This window comes from Canis lupus, chromosome 37 (genome assembly GCF_048164855.1).
Source record: "Canis lupus baileyi chromosome 37, mCanLup2.hap1, whole genome shotgun sequence".
Classification (NCBI taxonomy): Eukaryota; Metazoa; Chordata; class Mammalia; order Carnivora; family Canidae; genus Canis; species Canis lupus.
In genome coordinates, this window is record NC_132874.1 from 22,461,567 (window position 1) to 22,480,690 (window position 19,124).

A 19,124-nucleotide genomic window follows, 5' to 3' on the forward strand; every position below is an offset into this window, starting at 1 on the left:
AGTATTTGAGGACCTTTCAAAGTGGAGGGAAAACATATTCAGAGACAGAGAAGGGCAAAATGTACTGGAAGGAAAAAGCTTAGATAAACATGACTGCAATAGATGTTCACTAAAAAAAAAAAAAAAAAGATGTCACAGATTTCAAAATAAATTCTGCACCATAGATGTCTCTGAGTTTTGTGGAACCTAAATGTGTCCCTTAGTTTTTATCAGAGTGATACATATTCATGGTTTAAAAAGAGAAGTAATACTGAGAGGGTTATTTTAATAAACAAACCAGAATAAAACAAAAGTAAATCAAGCAGTTCCCAGTTTGGTGGCTCTTTTCTCTAGAGGCAGCTCCTTTCAATCCTGTTGGAAGTTTCTTCCCACATTTACTTTCTTATTCTTCAATAATTCTTATTTTGCTCTTTTGTGGCTAATCAATTTTTACTTTATCTAGTATTGACTTCTTATGGTGGATGAAGATTTAGTTTTTCCCTACAATAAATTGAAATATCTGGCCAAGGGGTGCCAGGGTGGCTCAGTCGGTTAAGTGTCTGGCTTCCGCTCGGGTCATGATCCCAGGGTCCTGGGGTTGAGCCCCACTTCAGGCTCCCTGCTCAGCGGGGGTTGGCTTCTCCCTCTGCCTCTGCCCCTCCCCCCTGCTCATTCTCTCTCTCTCTCTTTTCTCTTAAATAAATAAAATCTTAAAAAAAAGAGAGAAATATCTGGCCAAGTCATATGAGGAAGAAGGCATTATGGATGTTGTATTTAAACTAGATTTTTAAAAATGGGATGAATTATATAGTTGCAAAAATCTCAAGCAAAATTGAATCCAGCAGTTTATGGACATATACATGTGAAAGTCGGCTTTATTCAAAGAGAGCTCAACACTAAGGTATGTACCTGTGTAATTTGCCACATTAATAACATCTCAGATCCCTGCAGATAAAACTAAAAAAAAAAAAAAAAAAATTGGGAAACTAGACCTAGATGGGAATTTCCTTAACTTGATCAAAGGTATGTTTAAGAAACCTATGGCAAATGTCATAGGTAATAAAGACTTACGTTTTTTTTTTTTTTACAGTTTTTTAAAAAAGATTTTATTTATTTGAGAAAGAGAGCAGAAGCTGGAGGGAGGCGCAGAGGGAGAGGTCGAGGAATAAGCAGAGCCTCGCTGAGTGGGGAGCCCCACACGGGGCTGATCCCAGGGCCGCGGGATCATGACCTGAGCTGAAGGCAGATGCTCAGCCGCCTGAGCCCCCCAGGCGCCCCTGTTCTTTACAGTTTAATCAGAAATAGAATCCCGGTGCGCGTTGGCCGGTGCCTCCATGGCTGCAGGCTGGGTGTGGGCAAACAGGCTTGCGTGGGCACTCGGGAGGCGAGGGCAAAGGGCAGGGGAAGCTCTGATTCTCTTTATCTCTCAAAAGGTGTACATCATGGGGCACCTGGGTGGCTCTGCCAGTTGAGCATCTGGCTCCTGGTTTCGGCTCAGGTAACGGTCTCTGGGTTGTGGGATTGAGCCCCAAGAGGGGCTCCTCGCTCAGTGTGGTGCCTGCTTGACATTCGCTTCCTCTCCCTCTGCCCCCCTCCCCTGCTTGCTCATGTTCTCTTTCTCTCCCTCTCAAATAAATAAATAAATAAATAAATAAATAAATAAATCTTTTTAATAGACACGAGAAGGTATACATCGTTTGTTTTAGATGCCCAGCCTCCCTTGAAACACAGCTTCTGGGAGTATGGTCAGGGACGTGAGGGGGCAGGATAGAACCCGGGGAGAGGGAGGCGGGTAAGGGCCTCACCCCTACAGATAAAAGGCAGCGAGAAAGAAAAAGTCAGATGCCTTCCCCGGAGGGAAGATGTTCTACATAAATCAGGACTGTCTCTCCACCCCCCTGGACACTTAGAGGAAAGCAGTAAAGGAAAGTGCTATTTTATGCAGGACCGTGTGGCAGGCATGACAATGCCACACTGTCACCGCCTTCCCAAGGACACTGTGTTTGAAAGCGCAGTGACGGCGCCTTTTTGCCTTGCTTTCAGAAGACCGCTCCGAGTCAGAGGCGGGCCTCGTGGTCACCAGCCACGGAGGTGCCAGAGCCAGCTCTGCCCTCGGTCAGTGTCTCCTCTCGTTTTTGATGTTGCTGTCCCGGGAGATTGGTGGCATCTAAACACCGCCCCGCCCGTGTGCTGTTGAAGGAGGCTGCCTCAGATCCCAGCAAGGGGACGGCAGTGGGGTTAATGATCTCAAGACCTTTCTTTTCTCCCCACTGGGAGTGATCATGGGTCAGGGCGGCACCTGCCATTCGCAGGCCCTCTGGCCGGGGCTCGCTGGTAGCCGTGCACCCCCCATGGAGCCCCGCCAGTGCCAAGGGGCCCCGCTTGCTGGGGAGCACTGCGCTGACGGCAGGGAGGCCTGTCTGTCCTTGGGCTTGCGTCTGAGACAGTCCCTAGAGGATTCATGGATAAGGAGGCCAGTGGAGGGGAGATTTCCCGTCTTGGCACAGGAGGTAGACCGACCACGATTGCCCAATAAGTGCAGATAATTAAATTCTGAGATGAGGATTAAATATCTGAGCCTCGCGTTGACCTTGGGTGGACAGGGAAGGACCTTGCACTCCTGAGGAGCTCTGAAGAGCAAACCAGAGAACCAAGAAATGTCACTTATGGTGTTAATACAGTCACTAGGTTGTTCGCGGTGTCCCCGACAGCATCGTCGCCACCAGCCAAAGACAGAACGTCCTGTTTAACTCCACGTGAACCTGTTTTCTTAACCAGTCATTTTCTAGAGAACTCCTTCATACCAGCCGGAGCTCCTGGACGTCCACTCTGCTTGCCGGGGGACCCGCTGGCCTGGAGCGTCCTGGAGCTTTCTGGAAAACGTGCTCCCACTCCACGCCAGCCAACCAGTCGGTCGGCTTGTATCTCACGGGAAGCCAGACTGGTCAGTCATTCTCCTAAAGCCATTAGGATCCTCCAGGGTCCCAGCAGGCCCGGGGGAGATTTGATATCACCTGCGGTCACCATGGCAAATTTTACTTGGTCCATCGCTATGAGGATTTAATCCTCAAACAGCTTGTAAACGTGGAAGGTACCAGGCAGCTAACAGGATGGTCATGAGACAGATAAACAGACCAATTAATGCTCACACTCCTAACAGGTCAGACTCCCTGCCCTCCAGTTTCGACCCCTCCGCCGACTTCTGTTTTTTCTTTCCGGTAATAAACTGAATGACAAAAGAAGAACCAACCTCATGGTATATATTCTTGCCACTCACCGTTTTAATTTGAGCCCAAATAAACGGAAAGACATGAGCTGGTTGCTTAAAAAGGTGTCTTTAGTCACAATTTCAGGATACGCTTTTCCCAAAGGTTAAAATAATTTTTTTTTAACTTACATGAAATGTAATTTGCTGTTTTTGATGTGCAGCTATGTGTGTTTGGGCAAACACCTGATGCCTACAAACTTTGACAAATTCTTAATAGCATTCTTTTCTTTCCAGAGGTACTGGTCAGGGCACATGTGGTTTAAAAAAAAAAAATCTCTGTGATCACAGCGCTGGGGTGGCTCAGTCACTTAAGTGTCTGATTCTTGATTTCGGCTCGGGTTGGTCCTGAGATCAAGCCTCAAGTCAGGGTCTGTGCTTAGCAGGGAGTCTGCTTGAGGTTCTCTCTCTCTCTCTTTCCCTCTCTCCCTCTCCCAACCCTACATGCTCCCTCTCGCTCTCTCTCTCTTTCTCAAATAAATAAATAAATCCTAAAAAGAAAAGAAAAGAAAAGAAAAGAAAAGAAAAGAAAAGAAAAGAAAAGAAAAAAGAAAATCTCTCTTATTAATTCCAGTTGACACCAACTCCAGAAGCAGCCACTGGACTGACTTCCTGATGATGAAATGTGGGACATGCAGCCTGCTAAGGTCTGCAGAACATGGTTCAGCCTTTTGGTGGTTCTTGATTCTGTCCCTTGGGATTGGGGGGTGAGGGAGGCAGGTGCACACATGAGCTCATTAGATCCTGGATTCTGGTCTTTATGTCCTGTGACCCCAGGGCTCTGGCCATAATGTTCCATTTTTATTGTTGAGTTCCTACTTACTTAGAAAAACTCTTGGCTCAGGCACCATCCCAGCGTCTTGGCTGATTGCTTACCCTTCTGGGGGAGGGGAGGGAAGGAGGATACTTCACTGATGACTGTTGCTTAACAGAGAGAATACATGTGGGACACAGCTGAGGGCCCTGCTACAAAATCTTCTTTGCCAAGTCCTTTTAAAATAGGGAAGGAAAGCATGTTCTCCGACAACTATTCCTAAGATGTGGTGGTGTGTGAGTTTACTAACATACAGCCATGGCTTTTTTGTAGCCAAAATTAACTAGCTGGAATCATTGCCAAACCACTGGAATTTTCCAGAATTGTTCCAGGGATCAGGACTGGGTCTTGTCATTTGGTTGATAATGCAGCTTGTCCTACCTGCCAGCAATCCCTGTGAGTGCTATAAAGGATGCTGAAATCCCACTGGGAGATGTAACGTAAGAGGTGAAAATTTTTTTATGTCCTGACTCTCAGAGATTGCCACCCGACCGCCACCCACAGGGGCTGCACCCAAGAGCTGATTGCAAGTGAAGGCTGCCAGAGGGCCTTCAGAAAAATGAGTGTTTTACACTGTTGTAGTAGTTCTTTGTGCGAGGGTGGCCTGGACCAAGGACCAAGGACCTAAAGGGCAGGACCAGACTGATCAGATAAGGATGTATGGCTTAAAATTACTGCCAGGTTGTATGGTTCCTTGCTACTGCCCTGTGTTTTCATTTTTTCTGCTTCGGGGCCTGGAATATCGTCTATATTGCTTAATAAACGCTTGATGAGTGAGTGAACAAACAAATGTCACATCATTTGACTGTGTGACCCTGAAGCGCTATTGCCAATAACAGCACCAGGCATCACCTTAAAAGCGCGCAGTGCTACGACTTCGTTTTCAGTTCTCTATTTAGAGTGAAGATGTAAAAGGTCATTCGCTACTAACCCCTGAAACTCTGAGACACTTGCCACTGGAAATGGGGCGGCCAAAGACGTGTGGCATGGCAGGATGGGATGTATGCTCCATGAGGAGGACTGGCTTCCCGCGTCAGCTCTAAAACTTGTCATGACCTTGGAGGAATGCAGATAACTTATCTAAGCTTCAGTTTTCCAATCTGAAACATTACAAGCTGCAACCGTCCGACCCTTTTGAGTCATATGGCCTGGGATGCAACCAAAGAACTTTCTCAGAACTCACCACAGTGGATGCCCAGCCTGCGACTAAGGGAGCCTAAAGCTTATGGGTGTGTGCAGTGCCTCCTTGTGCTCCTTATCTAGAACCCCAAGCTCCAGGTTCTGGGGGTGACAGCAGGGAGATGTCACCTGACTCAGCTAAGGGCTTTGGTGCATAGCGTCGTATCGGGCTTCGGCTGTTCATAGCAGTGCCGACCTTATCAAATCAGTTCAAAGGCAACTCCAAAGGCCCGGGGAAGGACGAGACCAGGCACGGAACATTCCTGGTTTGGTGGCAGAGGAGATGGGGCAGCCCTTGGCCCCCGTAGGCCGACCTTGGCAGATGGCTACTTCTCACACTCTCCGAGGGGCCACTTCTGGACGCCGTCGGCAGGAGTCGAGGAGCCTGAACACCAGAAACTCACTCCCTTACTTTGCCTGATGCTGATTGTGCAATCTCTGCATTCCTGGGCTCCTGGTTGGGAAAGTTCTGTTTGCTTCTCTCCTACTTCCCTGGGAAGCCTCACCCTAGGCCCCCTCTGAGCCTCCAAGCCCACCGCACGCTCTGCCTTGAGGCCGTGGAGTGCAGGTCTCAGTGCTGCCCCTCCCCTGCCCGCCCTGCTTCCCACGCGAGAGAGAGAGCCACCACCGCCACCTGCCAGGCGCCTCATCACGTTTGGGGACTAAGGACGAGAGGAACCAGGAACGCATTCAGTCATCAGGGTGGCCCATAGTTCTCAACCCCAGCTTCTTTCTGATTTGTGCTCATTCTATTATTTACTTTATAAACAAACTTTTTTATACCATATACGTTTTATAAAAATTTTTTACATAAAATGGTCTTGCGGCAACTACATTTGAGAGAAATAGCTATTATTAGTAGTTGGCATTTAATTCTAGACCATCAGTGTATATGTAAATATGTATAGTAACACAATGGGAGCATTCTGTACCTTGTTTGATAAACTCAAACTGTATGTTCTACTTCTTTCCATGTTAACATATAAGGGCCTATTAGATTCTCTCCCCCCCCACTTTTTTTAAACTTACACTCTTAATGAATTTTTAAAAGATTTATTTATTTTAGAGAGCTGGGAGGGGTAGCGGGAGAGGGAGAGAAATCCTTAAACAGACTCCCTGCTGAGCACAAAGCTTGAGGTGGGACTTGATCCTAGGGCCCTGAGCCAAAATCAAGAGTCAGATACTTTAACTGACTGAGCCACCCAGGTGCCTCCTTACTAGATCCTAATTTTTAATGGCATCAATGTATCTCAGTATAGGAATATATCATAACATAATTTTACCAATTTTCTATTGATTGGCATTTAAGTTGTTTTCATTTGTTGGAACCCTATAGTAATCATTCTCATACCTGTATCTCTGTGAGAGAATTCTTATAGTACCTGGTGTTAGTTATTGCACATTACTGTACGTGTTAGTTATTACAATTGTTAGTAATCTCTTTCAATCATAGCCCTTGACTTTCTTTGTTCTTAAGTTCCTCACCTTTTCTTATGGTCTTCAAATAATGAAATCTTTTACTTATTTTTTTTTTATTATGGAGGTTTCCTATTATTGATTTATAAGCACTCTTTATATATTGTGAGTTTATCTGCCATATAAACTTCAAACATTTCCCCTAGCTTGTCTTTGCATTTTAACTTTGTTTATGGTAATTCCCCCCTCCCCGAATTATAACAGTTTTCGTATTTTTATTTTGATGTAGCCAATTCTGACAGTCTTTTATTTTATGACTTGGGAGTTTAATATATATTTTTAAATTCAGTCCTTTTTTTGTTTTGTTTTGTTTTTGTATTTGTTTCTTTCTATGAATACAGTTAATCTAGCTGGGAATTATTTCTGCACATACTGTAAGGCAGTGGCTTATATTTTTTTTCCAAAAGTCGGTACTAAATTATAGTGAAAACTTAGGAATTTTTCTCAACCTGGACTATGGGCATTTTTGCTAACTAGTAGTGATAAAAATAGTAAAAACTAATGTTTTTATAGTTATTTCAAGTTACAGCGCTTATTTACATACCTTATCAGTTGGGAATTCTTCTATTCCAAGTAAAAGAGAGCCTGACTCAAACTGGCTTAAACAAAATATTTAATGACTCACTTATCTGAAATGATCAGAGGTCATGTTGGCTTTGGATGTAGCTTGGTTCAGAAGTTCACTAATCTCATCATGTCTCCTTTCTGCTTTATCTTTAGGCTGACTCTCATTAGGGCCACTAGGTGATGTCCAGTGATTTCTAGGCATTACGTGCCATCCCATTCATATTCAGGGCAAAGAGAGATTGTTTTTTCGATAATTCTCTCAGAAGAGCAAGAGTTTTTTTTTTTTCCCAAATCTCATAGCAAATTTCTTCTTCTTCTTCTTCTTTTCTTTTTTTTTTTTTCCAATCAGCATGTTCAGGAAAATGACAAGTGGTCTCTTTGGATTTAGTCAATCAGAACCTACTTTAGTGCAGGACAGAGCAGTGGGGACAGTGTGAAACGTGGGATATATTGAGGAAAGGTGAATATCCATCTGAACAAAAACTAGGATCACCTAACTAAGAAGAAGGGAGAACGTAAACTGAGCACTCAAATTAGTAAGTGTACCAAATGTACGTTGCTCCTGTTTGGTGCTTATAGGAACCCTATGAAGGTAGGCACTTATTAACTTCCCTGTTTTATAGATGGAGCTACAGAAGACTGGAATAGTTACCGACTAGCCTAGTCGGTAGCAAAGCTCAAATCCAGATCTCACGACTTGAAATTCTTTGCTCTTCCCAGGATTCCAAATTACCTCCCTACATGCCTAAAACCACTGCTAGTATATGGGACTGCATCAGCTCTACAACCTCATTTCTTTCTTTCTTTTTTTTTTTCTTAAAGATTTTATTTATTTGAGACAGAGACAGAGAGAGAGAGAGAGAGGCAGAGACACAGGCAGAGGGAGAGGCAGGCTCCATGCAGGGAGTCCAACGTGAGACTCGATCCCAGGCCTCCAGGATCACTCTCTGGGCTGAAGGCAGGCGCTAAACTGCTGAGCCACCAGGGCTCATTTCTAAAAAATAAAAGGTCAAGAGGAGATATTAGCTATTGGCTATATTGAAGTTCCTAATGGGAGCAAAACATTATGTGAGATTCCATCGTGGTGGCTTCAAAAGAACTGGATGTGAAATCCTGTACTAGTCTAGCCCAGGCCTCCCTGAAGAAGAGAATGTTATAAAGGCTTATGCGTGGGTGGTTTATTTGGGGATGTGGTCACAGGGAGCAGGGCGGAGGGTCAGGATGAGGTGGGAGAGTGAAGAGGAAAGCCAATCCAATCCAATCCAAGCAGCCATCTCTATAGTGACTATTTGACTCCATAGGGACTTTGGGAAGCTCCATGAAAATGTATCATGGGAGATAGGGAGAAAAGGGAAAGCGTTTACCCTACAGCACACATCCCCCGTGGTTGATGGTTGCTCCACAAGATATTAATAGATATTAATAACCCTACATTGTACATAAGTGCCCAGTGTGTTGATTGGACACCCCAGCTAGCCACCATATCAGATCAGCCAAGGGTGGGAAAGGAGAAGAGGCACTCCTAGGGTGCTCCAGCATGAAGCTGGTTCAATAGAACAGCTCACAGCAGCAGTGGCTGGAAGGAGATGGGACCAGAAGATTTAAGTGGGACATTCTAAGTAAAAGTCAATTTATGAATATACAATTCATTATAAGCTAATAAGAAACTTGAGTTAAAGAAGTGATATACGAACTAGCACAAATTACTAGTTAACATCTGATAAGTTCGTGCCTGGATTATTACAACCACCTCCTGAAAAGATTCCTGTAGTTTTCCCCTCATTCAACTACTGCTGTAATCTTCCTAAAATACAACAAACATCTCCATTTTGTTATTGTTTTACCGAATGATTCGTCGTCCCCCCCCCGCCCCCACTGGTTTCAGGATTATGTACAAATTCCTTTGCTTGACATTCAATATTCTTCCTAATTTGTTTTAACCATAATTAAATAGCTGTCCTCCCCATAACTGCCCCAGCTGTACCCAAGCCAGTCTAATTTCCTTACCGTTTGATAAGCAGGCCAAGATTATCCCTTCTCCGTGTCTTTGTTAATATGCCCCTTCTAACTGACAGAGATGATGTGCAGAACATTTTCCAACTGCTATGGGAGGCATCAGCCAATCAGCATGGAGACTGAGCCAATCAGCACCGATGTCAGGTATAACTGACTGTGGATTGACCAGTTGACTCAGCTCTGCCCTCAGCTTCCATTCTTCTTCTATCTGTTGAAATCCCATCTGTGCGTCGACCTTCATGATGTGTTCCTATACTACACCTGCTTGTGTTGGTCTTTCTTTGGGATTTAATGACCGCTTTGCATCCCAAATATTCTTGAAGATATATATGATGATGGAGCAGTCTAAAACACCTGTACTTTTGGGGCAGCACATTCTTTACTGTCTCTACATATGGTAACAATTTCATGATATTTTTGATAGAACAGATACAATTCAGTCTTTCCAATAGTATTGTTTATCAAAAGTATCTTCATTATTGTTACTTAAGAAAAATTTCTTTTAGCTTTAAAAAGTCATCACTGATACACACATTTTTAAGATTTCTGTCAAATGTGAGGAAAATCTATAGTAGGTCTCTTTTACGTATGAGCTAAAATTTTAAAGAGATTTCAGGTTTCCCTAGAATGCTCTTTGAATTGCCATTAGATATATTCTTGGAAGCAATTGAAGCATCAGAATGGCTAACAACATTTTAATCTGAGAGGTAGTTTGAAAACATAGCCCCCAGACTCTGACACTTCTCCCATTGAGAGACAGAGTCTATGTCTCCTCCCCTTGGATCTGGGTGGGCTTGTGACTTGGTCGTAACCAATGGAATATCACTGCTCCACTTCGGGATTCATTGGAGCCCTCATCCAACATGTAAGAAATTCAATTCCACTGTGGCTGCCATTCATTGAGGAAGCCTGGGCCACGTGACATGCTGTGGCTGAGATCCTACCTGACAGCCAACATCAACGCCAGATGTGATTCCCGCCCCCGCTGCAAAGTCATCTCTACCGTGGAGTCTTCTCCCATATTGAAAAATATGCCTTCATAGTGACTGGGAAGACTAGGTTTAGATTTAGAATTCCCACTGAAGGCTGGCCCCTCCCTTTCCTTACCATCCCACACTCCATCCAAAACCTTTCAGGGCATCACACATGCACATGCTCACATTCCATCCTTATGCCCTCGAAATAGCCACCTCATAGCCCTTCTTGGGCCTGGGAGAGCACACCCAGCAGTGGTTTGTCATTCATAAGAGGGTAGATTCAGATGAGAGGCCCACCCAAGGAGGCCTCAGGTATTGGCAGGAAATCCCAGGTATGGTGTAGAGTCTGGGGCTTGGGCGGGGGCGGGGGCGGGGCAACAGCTTGGTCCTCCAGTCAAGGGTCAGAGAGAGGAAGTCTTGCTGTGGCCCATGGACATTACTTGTCCTAACCACACAAAAACATCTTCCACAACTGAAACTTCAACTCACTTCCCCTTTGTCGTTTCCCAAGAATATCCTTGGCCAAGTTTAGTACCACTTGAGACAAGGGGAAATGTGGCAGAGGGGAAGTCAGAATAGAAAGAGACAACAGTCCTACCCAGCCCATTGTGATTGAAATTTCTTACTTTGGAAAGTGCTAAATAGATAGCCCCAGGGAAGGAACTTATGCAAGTACAGGGCTGACAAGTAGAGCTCCACTAGCTTCAAGGAAATCCACCTTTATTTTGATTTCTTGGTTCATTCATCCCCTCTTGATAGACACTCTTGGGAAAACAAGATATTCCTCCTAGGTGGCCTTTGTGATCCAGGAAAGAGTTTCTGCTGGAGGAAAGGCCAAAGTTAGTGAACCACCAGCTGCATTTGACCTGCGAATGTTTTTATTTGGCCTGTGCAGCGTGTTACAATTTTTTTCTGAGTAAGTGGTTAGCATTTTAAGACTGGGAGACTCCACATTTAAAATCTAGATTTCTTGCCATTCCTGGAAGTTAGAAAGATCTAGAAAGCTGGGCCTGCATCCCCACAGAGAAATGAGTGGCTGCCCCTTCAATGAGACATGGGCTTCCTAAGTCTCCATGGCCTCCCCAGTTCGTAAACCCATCTTCATCACAGTGTAGTTTCTGGGGACATTTGCATATGCAACGTGTGGGTCAGAGCAATAATGCACAGACACAGCTCCCTGCAGAATAAGACAGGAAATGCTGACTAATGGTGCCGACTAATAATGGCAAGGGGCCTAATATTTGCTGAGTGTGTAAATGACTAGCAAAACGAAAGGCCATAGCGTAGTCTTAGTAAACAGAAAGCAAAGCAGTAATCAACTGCTTAGAATCTTTGAGGAGTAAATAGAGTAAATAGTAGAGCTTTCTTCTATTATTTATATTATAATACTGAGCATATGCTAATGTAGACTACACAAGAATATAATAATAGACCCTACTTTGGATCCTTAAAGAAACGGAAGCTTATAAAATGTCTCAAAGGTGTGGATAAATAAGAAAGAAAAGGCAAAGCTGCAACCCCATCAGAGAATTACTTCAGATTTGAAATAATTAATGAAACTGAACTTCATTATGATTTAAAAAAAAAAATTTAACCACAGGAATTTGAGAAGTCACACGTCGGTCTTCCGTAACCCTTTAAAAAATAAGCACGACAGGGTCCCTCAAAAAACTAAACAGAATTACCGTAAGATCTGGCAATTCCACTTCTGAGTCTATACTCAAAAGGATTAAAAAGTGTTGAAGAGAGATTTGTACATCTATGCACATCTACGCTCACAGCAGCATTACCCACAGTAACTGAAATGTGAAAGCAAACCACGTGTCTATCCACAGACACACGGATCTACAAAATGTGAACATCACCTGGAACATTAAAGTCACAAAGGACTGGATGATCCCACTCCTACGAGGTCCCTACAGTAATCAAATTCAGAGACAGAAACTAGAATGGGGGTTGGTGGGACCTGGGGGGAGGCGAGGGGAAGAGTTTGTGTTTAATAGGACAGAGTTTCAGTCTGGGGAGAGTGAAAGTTCTGGAATGGTAATGATGTTTGCATGACAATGTGAATGTACTTAATGCACAAAACTGTAAACTTAAAAGGGATGAAGAGAGTAAATTCAAGTTATGCGTATTTAAACACACAAAAAATAAACACAGAAGATACACTTGTGATCTGTAGCTTCTCATTTAAAGTCAATATTAAATTCAGCTTGCTTGCCCTTGGAGGATGTGGACCAGGTGCCGGAGAGGTGGGGGAAATGGGGGAATGAAAGGCAGGGTTCGCTGGGCTAACTGTTCCTTAATTAGACTAAGCCACTGCCTGACTTCCAGAGGCCTCCTGGCCAATAAATACCTCCTCCTCTTAGGTGCTGTGAGAATCAGAATTCAATGGTCACAACCTTTCTCAAAATAGCTGTTATCCAAAGAAAATGCGAGAAAGGCAGTTAAACGTGGACAAGTCTGGCCTAACCAACATTTGTAAAAAATAGCATTATTTGGTCAAAGTTACATCCCAGCCAGGCGGACGGGAGTGGGGAATCATAAAAGATCTCACTCCCTGTTCACATTCAACGCCTGCCTTTGCAGAGGAGCCGAGCCGCAGCCCCAGCCCGGGACTCGGGGGCTCCTGGAGCGCCAAGAAGCAGTATTACGTGCACAGTGTGCATTCACGTCGTGTATGTACTAAGCTGTGTATTTTCACAGCACACCAATGTGGCTGTAGTCCACGGGGATGTCAAATCTCATTGCGCCAAATATTATTGTACGAAAATAGGCATTTCTGAAATAGGTACGTGCATTTTTAAAACCCCATATTCTTGTTTACAATATTATACTCGTATCACATGCACGCACATGCCCACAGGTGTCCGAATCCTCAGCATCAGGACAGGCTCTGGCTCTTGCTACCCATGTGACCTTTGTCAAGTGACCTAGCTTCCTCAGTTTCCCTATCTGTAATATGGTGACAGCAAGACAATCCACCTCATAGGGTTGTTAGGAAGATGAAGTAAAGCTCTTCAAGCCCAGCCCGGCCGCAAGCGCTGAATGACTGTGTGGTCCGTGATTGCCTGCAGGTGGGCACACAGGTGGGCACCGCCCAGGTAGCTGCGCAGCCGCCCTAGCCCAGCCTCTGTTTACAAGGCCTCGGACTCTGGAGTCTGAATGCTCGGTTAGATCGCGCCCTTGCCCCCCACACTTTGACCCGAGGGCAGGGCCCGTGCGGATGCTACGGTCCAGACCCAGAAGTGTGGCAAGGGAGGACGGCTTAACACCCCAGAGCTCGCGTGTGCACCTGTCAGTTGCACAGGCTGGGGATTTACTTTTGTGAAGACCCTCCGATCGTGCACACCCACCCCCACCCCCCCCCCCCCAGGTGCCCAGCTGCCACCTTGCGCGGGACCCGGCCCGCCTCCGCCTCCGGCCCAGCCAGCGCGGGCCTTGCACATGACGTCACCACTGTCTGGCCCGGGAGCGGCGCGCTGGGCCAGAAAACTCCAAATTAAGCCAGATGCTGTGCTTTCCTCCCGCCCGGAGCACATGTGTTCCAGTTGTGCAAGGACAAGGCAACTCGTGTTTTGATTGCGCTTGGCTCCCGCCTGCTGGAGCTCCCGACGTTGGTGGAGCAGGGAAATGAGCTCAGAGTCCACGGAGATGATTCATGGGGGGGGAGGGGGGCGGAGGGAAAGGAGGGGGAGGGGGCGGGGGCAACAGGAAGCTTAGCCGGCGGCTGCGGGGCTGTGACATCAGCACTCGGGCATGCAGCCTGGCGCTGGAAAAATGCAGCCTGCACCGCCTTGGGGACCGTGCGACCCCGAGCCCGAGGCCATGTGGTCGGGCCAGGCCCAGGGGCAGGGCCGGCTGAGCCCCGAGGTGAGGGAGGGGTGAGTGGCGCCCCGCTTGCGGCCAGAGCCCGGGAGCCGCGGGAGAAACAACAGCCTTCAGTGAAAACACCAGGGGAAAAACACTTAAAAGCAAACATCGGGAGCACAATGTGCTTTTATTGTGCCTGGGATACTTTTTTTTTTTTTATTAAACTGGTTTTAGAAAAATAGTCTCTTGATGTTTATAAAGTTCCTCCCAATCAAGGGCTACTCCAGGGCAAGGGGAATTAGGCCTCCCAGGCCGAGAGCCAGCCCCTCAGGGCGCATTCCTGGCGGAAGAGGGAAGGGCTGGGGGGGGGGAGGGGAGGGGAGGGGTGCTGGCGAGCGACCTGCCTTCCGGGGGGAGGGGGAGGGAACCGGGGTCCTGGGGGGGATCAGTGTTCCCAGTGGAAGAGCGAGGTTCCTGGGGGAGGAGCGGGGTTCCTGGGGAAGGATCGGGGTTCCCGGGGGAGGATCGGGGTTCCTGGGGGAGGAGCGAGGTTCCCGGGGGAGGATCAGGGTTCCTGGGGGAGGAGCGAGGTTCCCGGGGGAGGATCAGGGTTCCCGGGGGAGGAACGGGGTTCCCGGGGGAGGAGCGGGGTTCCCGGGGGAGGAGTGGGGTTCCCGGGGGAGGAGCGAGGTTCCCGGGGGAGGATCCGGGTTCCCGGGGGGGGGAGCGGGGTTCCCGGAGGAGGAGCGAGGTTCCCGGGGGAGGATCCGGGTTCCCGGGGGAGGAGTGGGGTTCCCGGGGGAGGATCTAGGTTCCCGGGGGGAGCATCAGGGTTCCCGGGGGAGGATCAGGGTTCCCGGGGGAGGAGCGGGGTTCCTGGGGGAGGAGCGAGGTTCCCGGGGGAGGATCAGGGTTCCCAGGGGAGGATCGGGGTTCCCGGGTGGGATCGAGGTTCCTGGGGGAGGAGCAGGGTTCCCGGGGGAGGATCGGGGTTCCTAGGGGAGGACTGGGGTTCCCGGAGGAGGATCGGGGTTCCTGAGGGAGGAGCGGGGTTCCTGGGGGAGGACTGGGGTTCCCGGGTGCGTGCTCTGCCCAGAGTCGGCACGAAGGCTGACGTCAGAACCGAAGCCGGGGCCCGCGGGGACCTGCGGTGGGTGATGCGCGTCGGTCCGGGGGCACCTGGGGCCCCTCTGCTCCCCCTTCCGCGCAGCACCGGCGGGGCCCCTCGCTGACCTGGGCCGCCCGCGGCGGTGTTGGGGCGCTCCTGCCCTCCCTGCCCCCGCCCTGACCGCGCCCCCAGGCCCGGGTCTCAGCTGCTCCGTTAGCGCCGCAGGGTCGCGCGGGGCCCGCAGATGCCCCAGGGCCCCGGGTCACCCTCTCGCCCTCCCGGGCCTCGGGCACCTCCCCGGAGCTGTCGGGGAGCCTGGCCTGTGTCCGCGGGCTGATCCCCCAGGGCTGCTCACGCCTCGGGGGCGCTGCCTCCCTTCTGGCCTTTCTGGCGGCCTTTGGGGGACCTGCAGGACCCGCCCCTGTGCTCCCTCACCCCCCTAGTCTCTGAGCTTGGGGGGGGGGCTCATTTTTGCATTTCTAGGACCTCCCAGCACATATGTGCTCAATAATGAAGAAGCACACAAACACTGGGTTAAACTTTTGAATTTTATTTATTTATATGAGAGAGACAGAGACAGAGAGAGCAGGAGTGGAGAGAGGGAGAAGCAGGCTCCCCATGGAGCAGGGAGCCCAATGCAGGACTGGATCCCAGGACCCCAGATCATGACCTGAGCCCAAGACAGACACTGCACTGATTGAGCCGCCCAGGCACCCCTGGTTAACCTTTTTAAATTAATAAATGGGTGCGGACCTAATCCCATCTGATGGGACCCTTATGACACCCAGACGGAACCTCAGTCCAGGACAGGACCCCAGCATAAGGGTTTCTGGGCAGCCACAAAGGTAACCCCCCTCCCCTTAAGCCAATATTCTTTAAATATTTATCCCACATTTATTTAGTGGGAAGGAACAGATTTTCTTTTGCTAAAAACTGTACATATCTTTTTTTTCCAAAAAGGGGTTAGCTGCGTTGCATATAGCAGAGCGTCTAAGCTTGCTGTGTTCAGACTCCGTTTTTCTGTCACTTGTGGCTGAATTACAATCAGTCACTCACACACACAAAACAATTGAAATAACACAGAGTCTTATTCGAAACAGTTGTAGAAATTATTTTTCCTGGCTTTCACTACCCCAAAAACATTCCCCGTTTTTTTTCTGGAGTCCTGAGTATCTCTTGGGTTTTCTTTTGAACTTTTTCTGCACACAACAACTTCTTGAATACATACTAAACTGTCTAAAATGTTTGCAGTAAAACAAAACACGCAGTCCCAGAAAAGATCCCTGTAGCGCGCACTAGTTGGCTTCAGGACTTCAGCCTACCATGTGGCGACTTCAGCTGGCTGGTCTGGAATTTGGTGACCCAGGAACATTGGCAGCACCCTCACCCTCGCAGTACTGAACCAAGAAAGACGCAGTGTCTACCTTCCCTTGAAGGAATTGGCCACTTGGCTGGGTGTGGGACCAGTTTATATAGAGCCATGTATCTAAAGGGTCATACATGTGGGGCGCCTGGATGGCAGAATCGGTTGTGTCCCACTCTTAATCTCAGCTCAGGTCTTTATCTCAGGGTCGTGCGTTCAAGCCCCAAAGTGAAGCCTACCTATAAAATAAAAATAATGGGATGAAATGAAATGAAACGAAGTAAAATATAATGAAGTAAAATAACAAAAGGCCACACATGGAAACCGGAATTGCATGTGATCCCAATGAGGTGTAGACACATCTCTATAGCCCGGTGCCTAGAGAAGGTGCCTGGAAACCTTGCCCAGTCATCTGACTCATCATTTACTTCCATCACAAAGATAAAATTAATTCATCAATCAATTCATGTGGTACGTGGCCTTGAAATAACAACAAGGACGGTGACAGCCACCACTGGAACGTGGGCTCCATCAGGGCGGGAGTGTCCATTAGTTCTGCTCACGCTCTGCCTCCAGGCCAGCTCCAGGGCCGCGTCCAGCACCACCCCTGGCAGAGGAAAGTAGAGCCCAGCTAAGCAATGCGTCGGGGGGGGGGGGGGGGGGGGCGGGCGGGGAGGTAAACGGGCCTGCAACTAATACTTGCTGAACAAATGAATTTGCTGAAAGATTACTGTGGGTAAAGTTCTCCCTGTGTCATTTGACTTAACCCTTATGATGTGACTATGAGTAAAGCGTCGTTACAGCCATTTAACGGGTGAGAAAATTGAGGTTCTGAGGTTTAACTGACTGGCCTAAGAACATACAACTGGTGAACGGGAGTGTTGAGTTGAACTCAAGCCTGTTTGACACCAAGACCTTTGCTCTTGCCATAGTCCTCTGGGGCGGGGGATGGTGGCAATGGAGTTTGTGCTATCAGACACCCAGTCATGGTATTTTGATGGGCAAGACACAGAGAACCGCATCAGAGTATGACTCACCGCACAATATTCATGACCCCGGGGAATAAGTTAAAGGCCATCTGCAGGGCACCAGAAAGCCTTATCTGTCGCCAGCTATAGACAAGGACAAGCCGGAGGGGGTAGCATGTGTCTGGCAGGGAGGCGGGGCCGGCGTGGGCAGGTTTTGCAAGGTAGAGAGGGCACCAAGTGTGGGGCTGCAGGAAGCAGCCTACAAGCATGTCCTAAATCCTCTCTTCAGTTGCCCAGTAAAGACTGGTTTTATGACAGATGGGGGCCCCGGCTGGTGGCTGTGTGGGCTGGCAGGGAGAAGTACAGACCACATGCAGTGTGGTCCCGTGTCTGAGCGTCTGTGTTGTGTATGATCCGCATCACGCACCACGTGTCCACTTCTGCAAGCTGCTGTGTGCATAGGTAAGTGTGCAAGGCGCACATCAAGCGGTCAGCACTAGTTGGCTCGAAACAGCTCATCTTCACGCCAAGTTCACTGGCCATTAGCAGAGAATCACTGGGGTGGGCTGGGGGCTTGCTCTAAGTGAGGACTCTCGGACCTGCTCCAGATCCCAAACATCAGACCCTCTGGGGGTGGGACCCGGGAATACGTGCTTTTTAACCTGTGTTTTTGACCGAGGTGGTCCTTGCACATACTAAGAGCTGAGAACCATCATTCAAGGAACTGGGTAGGAGGAGGATGCTCACCTCCTCCTCTTTGACATACACAGTATTAGATACTTTTGTAATTACAAACACAGAGGTATGAGGAAGAAGAGGGAAAACACAGTATGGTGAGGAAGGGGGGCTGAGCGAGGCACAGGAGCCCCATCTCCCAGACTCTGGGACAGTCCCATTTAAAGTCTCCATGTCTTTCATCTACTTTCCCTTGCCATTCTCTCTCTCCCTCTCTTCCCACCCCCCTCAACATGGTCACCACTACCCAGCAAACATCACCACGATACTCCCCCTACAAAACCGTAAACAACCCCAACCCAGTGTCTGGAAGGTTCCGGGTGCTGGAATTGTTTGTCTCGCTCAAGAGACAGTCCTTAATGTTTTGTGAGCTGGGGAGCGAAGCCAAACCTCACAAGGATTGTTTACAAAGTTGCCTTCTTAATAGGAACAGATAAATCCTCCCTCTCCGAGCTTCCTGTCCCTTCTTCCTTATATGATGAAGGTTGTTTTGTTTTGTTTTTCAATGAGTCTCTTCCACCCCCAGACGCAGAAAAAGTACATTCCACAGTTGACCTTAAATTCTGAATTATTTCATTTTTCACATGTGGAGCTTCTCAAAGGAAGTCGGACATGCAGGTCCGGGCCCCCCTGGCGCAGTGAAACTGAGTAACACACCACAGATGCTGGAAGATGCTGGAAGGGCCTGACATTTACCAAAAGGCATCTCTTCCCACCTGGCCATTCACGTTGGCCAACGCTGACCCCAGCTTTAAGTCCCTCTTGGGTTCTGTCCCTGGGTGTTCAGGCTTCTTGCTTCTGGATTCATGAATAAGGGCTCCCAATGGCCGAGTCCCTCATGGGCTTTGCCTTTCCCCGGCCTGC